Source organism: Heterocephalus glaber, unplaced genomic scaffold (assembly GCF_053883595.1).
Source record: "Heterocephalus glaber isolate CG9 unplaced genomic scaffold, H.glaber_assembly_v1.0 deba00000896, whole genome shotgun sequence".
In the NCBI taxonomy this organism is placed as follows: domain Eukaryota; kingdom Metazoa; phylum Chordata; class Mammalia; order Rodentia; family Bathyergidae; genus Heterocephalus; species Heterocephalus glaber.
The window spans coordinates 2,636,345-2,649,887 of NW_028258170.1; the positions used below are offsets into that span (position 1 = coordinate 2,636,345).

Sequence of the window (13,543 nt, forward strand, 5' to 3'; positions counted from 1 at the left end):
AGAAAGGCAGATAGAAGGGTACAAGTTGCAAAGGGCTAAGACTGGGGAGAAATGAGAAGTTGTTCATAAATAGTCATGAGGACACAGGAAAACTGAGTAAGTTTCAGGAATGTGTTTTAAATGTTGTGTCTATAACTACAGTAAGTCCCTGATTTACTAACATTATAGTCACAAACTTTCACAGATACAAAGATATCATATTAGGAACATTCACAGATGTGAAAAACTTATGAAGTAGCCCATGTTTCTACCTTACCATTTTAAGGTAACTTTAAAAGTAAAGATAGTTTACTTACAGCGTTTATGAATGTGTTTTGGGTTTTTTTATACTTCACACAGCATATTTGCGACAAAGGTGTGTAATACTCACTTTGTAGGACTCACAAACAAACCCTACCTACGGACATGTTCCCTGAATGGGAACTCATTTGTAAATCGGGGACTTACTGTACTGTATCACATGTTTGAACTTAAGGATGTAGATTTAAGCAAAACAAAATAATTTTTTAAACATACTATGTGAGGTATGAATCTCAAAAATATTTTTTAATTCAAACCATCCAGGACACAAATGTCATCTTTAATATGAATTTTATATGAAATACACAGAATTTTAAAAAAATACATAGAGATGTAACACGGGCTGACGAAAGTGAAGAAAAGAGAAAAAATTACTTGCTGAGGTTTTGTATTGATGGAAATGTTTTAGAACTGGAGAAAGTTGGTTCTTGCACAACATCATGAATCTGGTAATTGTATCAAGAGTCAAAATAGTAAATTTTAAGACATGTGGATTTTAACTTAATAAATTACATTAATTTTGCTGAGAAATGGTTATCACATTTGCCTTATTTTTAATTAAAGTACTTAATTTTATATTTTGCCATCTAATTTGTATATTTTTGTCTGGGAGTTTAACTCAGGGTCTTGACACAGTGCCAAATCGTGAGCCTTCTTTTTATTTTTTTTATTTTGAGACATGGTCTCTCTAAGTTTCTACATTACCCAGGCTAAGCTAAAACTTGTGATCTTCATATCCTTGCCTTCCAGAGGGCTAGGATAACAGTAGTGCACTACCATGCCTGGCTAGCTGCTGGAATTCTTGGTAATGCATTTTGTCTCTTATGTGCATAAAATTTTCAATTTATTTAAATTAGTCTATGATAACTTCAGCTCTATATAAGTTTCAAAATTAGTGGGATCACAGCAGTGTCTTTCAGAAATTATACAATTTTGTCAAACATATGATAACTTAAGGCAATTCTACTAACCTTATGAATTCTGATAAATAGAGAAGGATAACTGTATGTTTTCATACATTCTATTATATTCATTTCCTAATGCATATTATGTAAGAATACAATTGCCTTTATATATTTTGTTATTTTGCCATTTCTGGGAACAAATACTCAACACCTACAACTTAGAGCAATTATATTATCCCTATCATCAAATTTAAATGCTTCAAATAACTTTAATTGATGAATGTGTTGACAGGTTGGTGCTACAGAAGAGTCTAAGATAACTTTTCCCTTTCAGCTGGGAATTAAAGCAAAACGCGAGGATGGATTATTTGGACATTTTTAAGGCAATAAAACTAGAGAAATCGAGCTGGGGATTTAGCTCAGTGGTGCAGCCACCTTCCTCACAAGCACAACATCCTGGGTTCAATCCCAAGTACCAAAAAAGAAACAAAAAAGCTAGAGAAATGGTATGAGATATGTAATATCTGAAATGTTTGCTAGATTCCATAGCTATGGCATGAATTTTACCAAATGACTTTCCTATTCATGAAACATAATGTACCGGAGAGCTGACCATGTCAAATGTTTTCTTATGCTCTATTGTTAGATTCATGTTGATCCCTACTTTGATTCGTCCCTATCAGGAGAAGGAACACGGGCACACAGATAGGACTTCTCTTATTTACCTAGGCACATGTAAGTTCAGTACTTTATCTTGTTTTCCAGAAAATAGTCGACGCTTACTTGTTACGCAGAACTTGGAGCAAAGCAGAGTTTGAGAAATACATATGATTTACACATGAAATAGGCAATAATAGACTTTAGCCTAGGGTGTCTAGTAATTATTATAATTAGTACAAAAAAATGTCCTTACAGGTTTAGATTTTGTCTTCTGAAACATTCTTCAAATTATCAGAAATTCTGTCTGTCCCAAGAAACAGCAGAATCAGGTTTGAGTATAATTTGATGAGGACTAGTTTACACTGTGATGAGGACTAGTTTATACTGTGATGAGGTCTAGTTGAGGCTGTTTCTAGCCACAGATGCAGCAGGTGGTGTGGCTCACAAGCCACACCCCCTGTATAATAAACTCCAATTATCTACTGGTTCAAAATACAACTATAGTGGTGGACGTGCTAATGAAAATGTAAATAGTTCTGGAATAAAACCTTAGGTGGTGCTACTTAAAGGAAGAACAATATTCTTTAGAATCTGTTTAAAATACTTTAGATTTGTGATGTTGAATATTTTTAGACTTGTTGGCCATTTTTTTTAAAGAAAATAATATTCAAATCATTTGTCTATAAATTAAATATTTTTTCTATTAATTTAGGAGTTTCTTTTTTGTCAATATTAACCTCACATTAAATAAGTGGTTTACAAATATATTTCCTATCTTGTACTTCATCAGTTTGCCTCATCCCTGTGCTGATTGGTTCCTTTATTAGGCATAATATTGTTGTATTTTGTAAAGCCACCTATTGTTTTTTATATTCCTGACATTTGGTGTTGTATTAAGAAAATTTATTGCTCAGCCCAAAGACTGAATCTTTTCCCTTACAATGTTTTTTTCAGAAATATTCTTTTTGATCTTATATTCAAATATTTAATATATTTTGGACTGACTTTTCTGCATAGTGTGAGACCAAGGTCTATTTCCATACATTCACATCTTCATGTTTGACTTTCACAGCCCTATATCTGAAGACACTACCCTCTTCTCTTTGTGTGTTGTGTATTCTTTGCCTTGACACTCATGTTAGAGATTTGTTTAACACAGGTGAGGTTGATCCCAGTCTCTCAAATGTGGTCCAAATGTATATATATATTTTCTGTATGCCAATAATATACTGTTTATTCACTTTTAATTACATAGCTTTGTAACATATTTGAAAACTCTGTGTAGGATGCCTCCAGTTTTGTTGGTTTTCAAAATTGATTTTGTTCTTTGGTATCTTTTGTGGTTCCTTGTGACTTTTTTTTTGTGCTGGGGATCGAACTCAAGACTCTGTGCTTGCTCACTCACAGTCTCTCTCCACTAATTCAAAACTCTGGATGTAGAGGTAAGAATCCAGGAATTACGTAAAAGATTGGTTTTATGTTTATGCATCTAATGAACTACCATTCTATATATTAGTAAATGGGCTCCCTAAGATAAAACAAGTCCTTATCTCACTCAAAAATTTTATGTTAATATTTGCTGGAGCTCTAATATCTAATGTCCAGTTACATTTGATAACACAATTATCTGTACACTGCTCCAACTCACCTATCAATACAACTTCTTCACATGGTCCACTTTTCTATTAAATATTCAATGACCTTAAATTTCTTTCTCTTACCAATAACCAACCTAAAATACTGAAATAAACAATGACACTGAAATTTAAATCAGCATGGTACACTTATTAAATAACATGCATTCTTTGATAAGTCTTTTCTGACATTTGATTTATGCATCTGCTTCAGGATTTTGAGATAATTCACAAGTTATATTCACAGGAAGAGGAAACTGGGTTGCAGAAAAATTAACCATCAACTCAGTATCACATGGATAGTTAGAATTGGAGCTGAGACTATATTGTGTGTCCTCAGGTTTCTTTTCTGGTGAGCAATCACTTTTAAACCAGAGGACAAAGTTCCTTCAGGACATAGTTTTAACCATGTAGTTTGTTATCCTAGTATCTGTTACTTGTCAACTTTGGGGAAAGAAAAAAATCTTGATAATTTCCTGTCCCAAAAAGAACCTTAAGGCATCCCTGGGGATGAAAAAGGAGCTCCCAAAGTGTGAATCAAAGCCCAGGTACATGTAGTCATTGGATGACATAACTGAGTGTGCCATTTATTTTCACAGGTAAGAAGCAAGGATTTCATGACTTGCAAAATATTTTAGAAGTTATAACCTTCAACTTGAAACCAAAGCATGAACCTTAATACTTGAATCTAACAAAGGATTCTAATAAAATAAAAACTAAGTATTAGGCTATCTAAAGAATTTCACAGAGAAAAGTGGAAAAAGCTTTTCATAGTTTGTTCAAAAGGGCTGCAAAATAGAAATTTGACTTAATTTCCTCGATTAAAGATAACAGCCAGAAGAGTGAACATAAAATAAAGTATATATGAGAAATTTAGGAAAAATAATTATTCAGAAAGTGAACTCTACACCAGCCATTGAATTTAGCCATTTCATTAGGGGATTATTTTCTTAATTCCTTAATAAAAATTACAAACAAATTCAAATTTATTTACTAGTCAGCTAAGTGAGATAGATGTGGCTTCAATGTTCTTTGGAAATTATCATGGGCTACTTAAACTTTGTTTCTTTCCATTATTGAAATGTGCAAGGACATCAAATCTGTGATTTCTGAGGGACACTATTTTCAGAATCGTGGTGGGCACTGAGTGGCTGAGAAAACTACAGTTGTGTTTGAGCCTCAGGTTTCAGGTCTATGTAATTCACTTTAGAGTTGCTGTGAAATAATGCAGAGTAAATTCCCACACTGTGAAAACACTTAATAATACACGGCAGCTGCATCACAGATTTTCCTTAGAGAACCTAGTGTTAGTAACTCTATTACCAGGTATCAATGACTTCTAATTATTGGTACTTTTGGACCATAGGTTTTATTTTAGTATTCCAGACTAGTCACAGTCTGTTAAATGAAAATTTGCTATCTATACTTCAAACTTTCTAGCCTCTCTAGTCTCCTAACATGAAATGAGCTAGCCATAAACACAACCATTTCTAACTTCCTAAAATATTAGTTAATGGAAAATGTGTTTGAAGTGCACTTTGGAAGAGGAGCTAAACCTCATCCCATTTCATTACCGTGAATCTGGTTTCCCCAGTCAAAGGGACAAACACTCAACTGAGACATGATCTGTAATAAAATGAACGTTCACATGCAGCCTGCATTCCTGTGTTACAGAGAAGATCGCAGATGTCAAGTGTTCCATAGAATATTTCATCGATATGAGGATCAGAGAAAATTAGTAAACATACTATTATTTTACTGACATGCAAAACGGGCAGGATACAGTGACAAAGTTTAATTTTCAAATATCTCATATGTCTGAATATTGAGAGTTCCTGGATTTAAATCTCAGGAAAACATTATTTTAATATGTTTGCTACTGTACAACAAATGCATGTATAAAGAAAAGAACAAACCCCTTTCTTCTGATTTGGAGTTCGATTTATAAATCTCTACTTATTTTGTTGCATAATTAAAATTTGGCAGTATTATTTCATATGTGTGTCTCTCATATATAATTAAAATTTCATAAAGTTCCACAAGGCACATAATAATTTTTGACAAATTTTGGTGCTCTAATTTAAAAAAAGAGGAGACTTTTTAATCTTACAAGGGTGATAGTCTCTAAGTTATTTAAATGGGATCTTAGGATCAAAATGTAATTCATATCAGGAAATTGATGTTTGATTCTAATGTATGTGAAATTTCTCCTGTGTACTTTTGTCACAAAGTATTTTGTCATGAATTCCAGTAGTAAATCACCTATACATTCTTCCAGATTTGTTTTCATATTTTTTCCCTATCTGCTTAATTCTTGCTTGTACACAATGTCTATAATAAATATGTTGGAAATATATCATTAATTGTGTGAGAGACAGAAATAGAGAGAAAGAGAGAGAGAGAGAAAGAGAGAAAGAGAGACTCAGAGATGGAGAGTCAAAGCTGAGAGATGAGTTGGAAAGAGAAAATGAAATTTTTTAAACAGAAATATATTTTTGTGACATCTGAATGACCCACTGATGTTAACATATATTATTTATCAATTGTTTTTAAAAGCTGATTTAATATTGTAATAAAAATTATACATTAGTATAAAAGATCTATGATCTTATGAATCATATATAGGTTCTGTGAAGAATCTAATGAGCATAGTTTTTGTTGCTTTATCTGTTGTCTCCCACTTATGGAGCTATTTATTATATATATTACAAAGAATATTTCTACTGGATCTGGGAGTCAATAATATACATTCATAGCTTTCTTCTAACAGTGGTGTAATTTTATTGTTTATTGTCTTCCTGTTTTTTGCATCATGACTTTAGATCATGACTTCCTTTGTTTTAGATCATGACTGTAAAGCATTTGTAAGTTTATGAAATCATCCTGAACCTCACTACATCAAGGCTTTCACTCCTTATAAAAAGTCTTTTCCTCTCTAAAATACTAAAAGAAAAATAACAGCTCCATGATAAGAACTTCTCCCTAAGCACAGTGGATCCAATATTTCATTTCATTTCTAGCACTGAAGTTTTCAGTAAGAAACAAGTGACTTTAACATTTTTGTTGTTAATTCTGGATTTATGCATGTTTCTTAATTGTGCCTGTGTAATGAGAAAAATTATAAGGATATAAGGGAAAAACTCTGAGCTCAAATACCACTATCTGGCAATATTTTAAATTTTAGCAATGACTTCTTCTAAATAAAAATTTCAAGTGAAATTTATCTCATAGTTATTTCAGAAATGCCAAAATCATTTACATCATTAATAGCAACAATTTATTTTTTCAAGAAAAAAGTATCCCAGAATTATTTCAAAGATTTTGAAAGTAAACTGAGCAAGTAAATTGAAAAACATATCATGTTATTAAGTTAAATTTAAAAGAATATAAGCACAAAATAAGTTAGTGAGGTCAAACAAGGGCAACTTGTGATATATATTTTGACAAAAAACTAAACATAAAATGGCAGTGATTTCATTTGCAAATAAAGTGTATTTATCTCCAGGCTATTGTGCCATGTTCTATTGATGGGAACAGTTTTCAGAGTGGGGTATAAAATAATTTCTCTTGCAATCTCATATGAAAACTTCAAATAGAAGTGTAAAATCCCTTTTTCTAGTCATTTGGAGATATTTTAAAATGAAATGATGTTGAGAATTTGTTCTCATTTCTTTCCCACACTGTCTCTGACATAATCTGGCTTGATTCCATTTTAACCAAAAAAAAGAAGGACATTTCTTGCACTTCATAGCAAACCAAGGATGAGTAAACAGAGGCATGAAATGCAGTATAATATTTTGAGGCTTAAATATTCTTATATTAACTTTTGTGAATTTTAAAATCATCTTACAGCAGATGGTAGAAAATGTAACAAAAATAAATGGACACAAAACCCATACATATAGGCAGCACAGTATTTTGGCATAATAAATTCAGCCAACAAATGAATTAAATTATTTTTTTCTTTTCCTTATACAGCAAAACGCATCCACTTGGGTCCAATTTCTTTACCACTGGTCATCCCCTGCCTACTAGGGAAACTGTTATGCCATTCTGAGAAACACAGCTGAGATACAGCTGAGTAGACTCCAAGGACAAGGGAAATTCCTCTTAGAACCTGTAAATAAAAACTGAAATTGAAGGATCATCTTCAGATTTGGACACATGCAATGTTCATCTGAAGAACATGAGTGAAGTCACCATGTTCATACTTTTGGGTTTCTCAGCTGATTGGGACTTGCAAGATGTGTTATTTTTAGTGTTCCTTGCAATCTGTGTTTTTACTCTTATAGAAAACTGGGACTAGTGGTACTGGTCATTGGGGAGGCCCAACTTCACAACCTAATGTACTATTTCCTGAGTGTTTTCTCATTCCTGGATGCATGCTATTCCACTGTTTTAACTCCAAAAATGTTGGTTAATTTCCTGGCAGAAGATAAATTGATTTCATTCCATGGATGTGCAGCACAGATGCTCCTCTTCATTAGTTTTGGAAGCACAAAATCATTTTTCTTGGTGGTAATGGCTTATGACCACTATGTGGCCATCTACCACCCACTGGTGTGTTCAGTAAGGATGTCACCCCAAGTCTATGTGCTACACATCACTGCTTCCTGTGCTGGTGGCATTGTACATACCATGGTAAATACTGTGGCCACATTTAGCTTGCCCTTCTGTGGATCCAATGAAATTAGGCATATGTTCTCTGATATCCCTCCTCTTATTGCTCCCTCCTGTTCTGATATTCACACAAACCAGCTTCTACTCTTCTACTTTGTGAGTGTTATTGAGGTGGTCACCATCCTGATCATCCTCATCGCCTATGGCTTCATCCTGTTGGCCATTCTGAGGATGATTTCTGACAAAGGGAGAAGGAAAGTGTTCTCCACATGTGGCTCACACCTCACTGAGTGTTCATTTATCACAGGACAATACACTTCATGTACACGAGACTCAGTTCCAGCTATGTCTTGGAGCATGACATGTGGTGTCCATATTCTACACCATTGTCATTCCCATGCTGAATCCCATCATCTACAGTTTGAGGAACAAAGATGTCAAGGAGGTGATGCAAAGACTCTTTGCAAGGTACTGTTCTATAAATGATATAAATATTTAGAATTGAGTTGACCTCATGTTGAATCTATTTTCCTTCATTCTGAAACTGAAAATGAAATTTTCTGCTTTAATTTAATTGTGCTGTATAACCTAAAATTTTCCAAGCAAAGCATTTATCTGTTCTCCAATAGACTTTTTTTTAATGTAAATTAATTGTGTCACCCATATCTTGATCACTATGTTCAGTGATATCCATATTAAATAATCTTTGATGTCAATATATAATTGTTACTTGTGTAATTTTATTTTCTATGTATTGATATATCCACCCTTTGTTTAAATTTGGACTTCATCACTCATTTTAATTGTATTATCTCATTCTAGAGACTCTGTGAAGGATTTGACCCCCACAGATGTTATTTTTCTCCCTATACCCTGACATCCTAAGAACGATCATAGACTTTGGACATGCCGGTTGCTTTATTTTGCTCAATAGCATATAGTTTTATTCAATTATCACAATTTTATCCCTTGTAAATCACAGAAATTTATTATGTCTCTGTTGCACATACCTTAAAGTAATAGAAGTCTATAGTATTACACAGGATATACTTAAAATCTGGAAAAGTAATGAAAATTTAACTTAGAAAATAAGCTAAGTGAAATTAGTTCAGCCATCATAGAGAACTCTATTGAGGTATATTAAAAAGTGTAGGCCTGCCATCTTGGCAATATACTTCACACACTGTCTTTGGCTCTGTTGGCACAGGTGACTTGATTTTAGCCTGTGTGACCCTGTGATCTCTAGGCGTAAGAGATACACAAGAAGAAAGCTGGAACCCTGAAAGCCAAAAATGGAACTGTTGATATTCAGAGACATGGCCATTCATTTCTCCCCAGAGCAGTGGGAATGCTTGGAGGCTGCTCTGCAGAATATGTATAGGGATGTGATGTTAGAGACTTATGGAAACCTGGTCTCCCTAGGTTTTGCTGGCTCTACACTTAACCCGATCACCTTTCTAGAGCAAAGCAGAGAGCCCCGCAATGTGAAGAGACAAGAAACATTGGCTGTATACCCAGGAGGACATCTCCAGCGTTGTGCTCATCATACTATTAAATCCTCTAAAAATCCTTCTCCAGTGATCTCACAGGACATTCATAATAACAGCCCAAGTCTTTTCCTTCACCTCTGTATCTTCTCACTTTGCCCAAGGCTTCTCATCAAAAGAGGGCAGAAAAAGTTCATTACAGAATATGACAAAGGGAAGGCACAATATTTGTGGCCATGACAACTTATGTTTTAAAAAATATTGGGAAAATATGGGCGAGTATGAAGATAAGAATGCATGTTTTAATGGATGTAACAAATTTATGATAAATAAAGAAAGCAAAAATTTCACTGCCAGCAGAGATGAGCATACAACATTTCAGAAAGTAAATGACTTTGTACCTGCTACTTTTAAAGACCCACATGTTTTTGAAGGTGAATAGTCACATCAAATTTTGAAACATGCCTTTTCTCTCAATAGAAATTTGGAAAATCTAAGAATAAGTCCAGTCTATGTTTCAGTTCATCACTTGAAAATTTTCAATGTAACATTGGATTAAATTTTGAACCACTCATTTTGGTAGACAATAAATTTAAAAATGAAGAGCAAATTCCTAAATGTGATCAGTTTAGTTTTTTCATGAAAGGTTGATTATTCTGTAATCAACAAACATGTCTTCCCAATACCAAGGTAAACAGTCTTCATGAATATGGGACAGTACCCATCTGTTATTGCCTAATCAAAATCTGGATATAGGAATCTACAGTTGTAAAGAATGTGGTAAAGCTTTTAAAAGTTCTTCAAATCTTATGAGACATGAGAAAACTCATAGTGGACAGAAACCTTACAAATATAACGAATGTGGAAAGGCCTTTAATAATTGCTCATACCTCAGTCAGCATCAGAGGATTCATAATGGATAGAAGGTATGTAGATGTAAAGAATGTGACAAAGTATTTAACTAGTATTTAATTTCATGCCTTAGTATACATCAGAGAATTCATATTGGAGAGAGGCCATATAAATGTGAAGAATGTGGCAAAGCCTTTAACTGTCATTCACACCTTACTCCACATCAGAGAATTCATGCTGGTGAAAAACCCTACAAATGTGAAGAATGTGGCAAATTGTTTACTCATGGTTCAAATCTAACTCAATGTCAGAGAATTCATACTGCAGAGAAGACTTTCAAATGTAATGAACGTGCCAAAGCCTTTAATAAATGTTCAAACCTCTCTTTAAACTACAGAGTGCATACTAGATAGAACACATACAATTGTGAAGAATGTGGTAGAAACTTTGGTACTTGGTCTATACTTTCTAGACACCAGACTTCATAATAGAGAGAAACTTTACAAATGCAAAGAATGTGGGAAAGCCTTTAGCAATTCTTCTGTCCTTAGTCGACCTCAGAGAATCCATACTGGAGAGAAACCCTACAAATGCAAGGAATGTGGCAAAGACATCAGACATGATATACGTCTTACTTGACATAGAATTCATGGTGGAGAGAAGGCCTACCAATGCAAGGGATGTAGTAAAGCCTTTATTCACTGCTCCCATCTCACTCAACAGAAGAGAATTCATACATTACAGAATATTTTCAAATGCAAGCAATGTGGTGTAAACTTCAACATTCTTCCTATCCTTAGTAAATACCAGAAAATTGTGCCAAGTTAGACACTTTTTCATTTGACCTGCAATTCTCATGTTATACTGATCAATAAATGTTTGAGTATTGTTTTAGTCTTCTTTTATCTAGGAAAGCTGTGATCTTCTAGCCAACATGGTAGATGCAAATAGATTGGTTATTGATTGTTCCATTAACATCAGTCCCCATCACAGCAACAACAACCACTTTGTCTTTGATGTTTGTGACACTTGAACATTTCTACTTATATCCTAATTACTTTCCCTGAGTTTAGAGTTTTCTACCAAATAGTGTGATTCACCACCATGGTTTGTTATAGAAAAGAATGATAAAACAGACCTTCCAGGATACTGGGGATTGAACTCTTCTCAAAAGTGTTTACTACCATAATGTTTTGTAATGTATTCACTTTTTGGGGGAACAGGATTTTGCTGTGTTATGAAGGTAGGTTTTGAACTTGCTGTGTAGCCCAGTCTGTCTGCTAACTCCAAGTCTTCCTCTTGTCTCAACCTCTCAAGTTTTAGAACTATAGATGTGTACAGTGCACCTACTAGCCTGAGTTAGTAGGCTTGAAAGACAGCTCCACTATCCAAATATCCAATGTCTCTAATCCTTTGAGTCACATTTTGAAGTCACACTTTAAAAAGCAGGTAGATCCTTTCTAACTCATTTTGTGTGGGCTACCTCATGGTTTCGCTGACAAGGCATACACTTACAACTTTACTAATGTTTTGAGCTGCTTCAGAATCTCTGCTTGGTAGGCCCGTGTGAATATATTCACTGTGACCTAACAGTGGATCACTTCTACCATAACCCACTCACTTAGTATAAATTCTCACATATATTTTTGAAGTTAAATTTGTAAATTAGGAAACTCATACAGTTAATTCAGAGAAAAGTGCACTTTTACATGAGTTATGGTTTGTATATCTTCTATGGAGCCTTCCAGGGTCATGAGCCGCAAGACTCAAAGTGAAGGGAAGTTGCAGTAATGGGTCACAGAAGACCCATTTTCTTACAGGAAGACTTCCTTACAGAAGGACATGACTGTCTTCTGCCTCAGTCTCCAGGTGGCATATACTTTGGGGTTGTGGAATTCTCCTCAATATTGGGTTTTCCTGATAGAGGCCCCCGTGGTGGGCTACAAGGCAAAGTCCTATGTTAACTTCCCTCCCTCAAGTAGTTGTTGTCTATCTATGCACTGTATTGTCTTAAGTTGTGCAAGGTGTGATGCAGAGAACGGGCAGCTGTTCTTCCTTTGTTCCTTTGGATTTCCATTGTATTGTGCTATAGCCAGATACTGTGCTCTTACTTAAATTCCTTGGCTGTATCTATGTGCATGGATATTTGAGATTCTTGAACATGAAGGAGTTGTTAGTTAATATTCCTACTCCAAATCATACTCCACTCCATTCCTCAGTATAGTATTTTAAAAGTCAGGTAAATATATTACATAGTCCTTCAGAAAGTTGCAAAATGTGCCAAAAGATCACTTAGGTAATACATAAGAAAACAGTGATTGAAATTTTATGAAAAAATACAGAATGCACAAAAGTATGTCAAAATAAAAGAAAATATAATTATGGAATCATTTCATTTAATTTAAAATAAAGGCTTGGAAAATGAGTGGTGTGTTTTAAAAGACTAATGTAGCAACCATAGTAAGGTATTTGTAAAACAGGAGAAAAGAAAGCAGAAATAGAAATATGCTCACATTATGAAAACCTATATATCTCCCTTAAAGTCAGTCAATAAAATACTAAGGAGAAAACTTAAATCCATAAAAAGATTGCTTCTATACATTTTTATATCCAAATTAAGAGGATTCTGAGCTCAAGAGCATGTGACTATATTATGAAACAGTATGTTAATGAAAAAGAATGTATGATAGAGAAAATATTGTAAACCACATTTCATTTACAAAGGAATCAATAATTAAAACAAATACAATGATCTTTAAGGAATGATTACTCATCCTAACTTATGCTTGCATATGATCAGATAATACGTATGCTTCCACAATATTGAGAGGATTCAGCAGGTTATATTTCCAAGAAAAGGAAACTGGATTTTTATTATCATTCAAATTGTACATATTTACTATCAAGTCTGGAAGTACTTTCTTGCCAGCTCTATGGATATACATTTTGCATCTTCTATCAGAGACCAATGTACATTCATGCAATCATTTTTATCATGTAAATCATTGTTCCACATCCTTCAGTCATTTACTGCAGAAAAAAACTATATCAGCTTGGTAACTTTGTATCCCAGAAGAAAGTTCCT

The 13,543-nt window shown here is 34.0% G+C and overlaps 3 pseudogenes across 1 annotated transcript in view; 2 read left to right on the top strand and 1 right to left on the bottom strand.

Moving 5' to 3' along the window:
* The window catches only part of LOC101716956 (olfactory receptor 8K3-like), a 60,855-nt pseudogene that overhangs the window by 13,378 nt on the left and 33,934 nt on the right, over positions 1 to 13,543 (bottom strand). The window lies entirely within an intron of this gene.
* Positions 5,148 to 8,618, top strand: LOC101718944 (olfactory receptor 5T17-like; annotated as a pseudogene).
* Positions 9,412 to 11,286, top strand: LOC106008755 (uncharacterized; annotated as a pseudogene).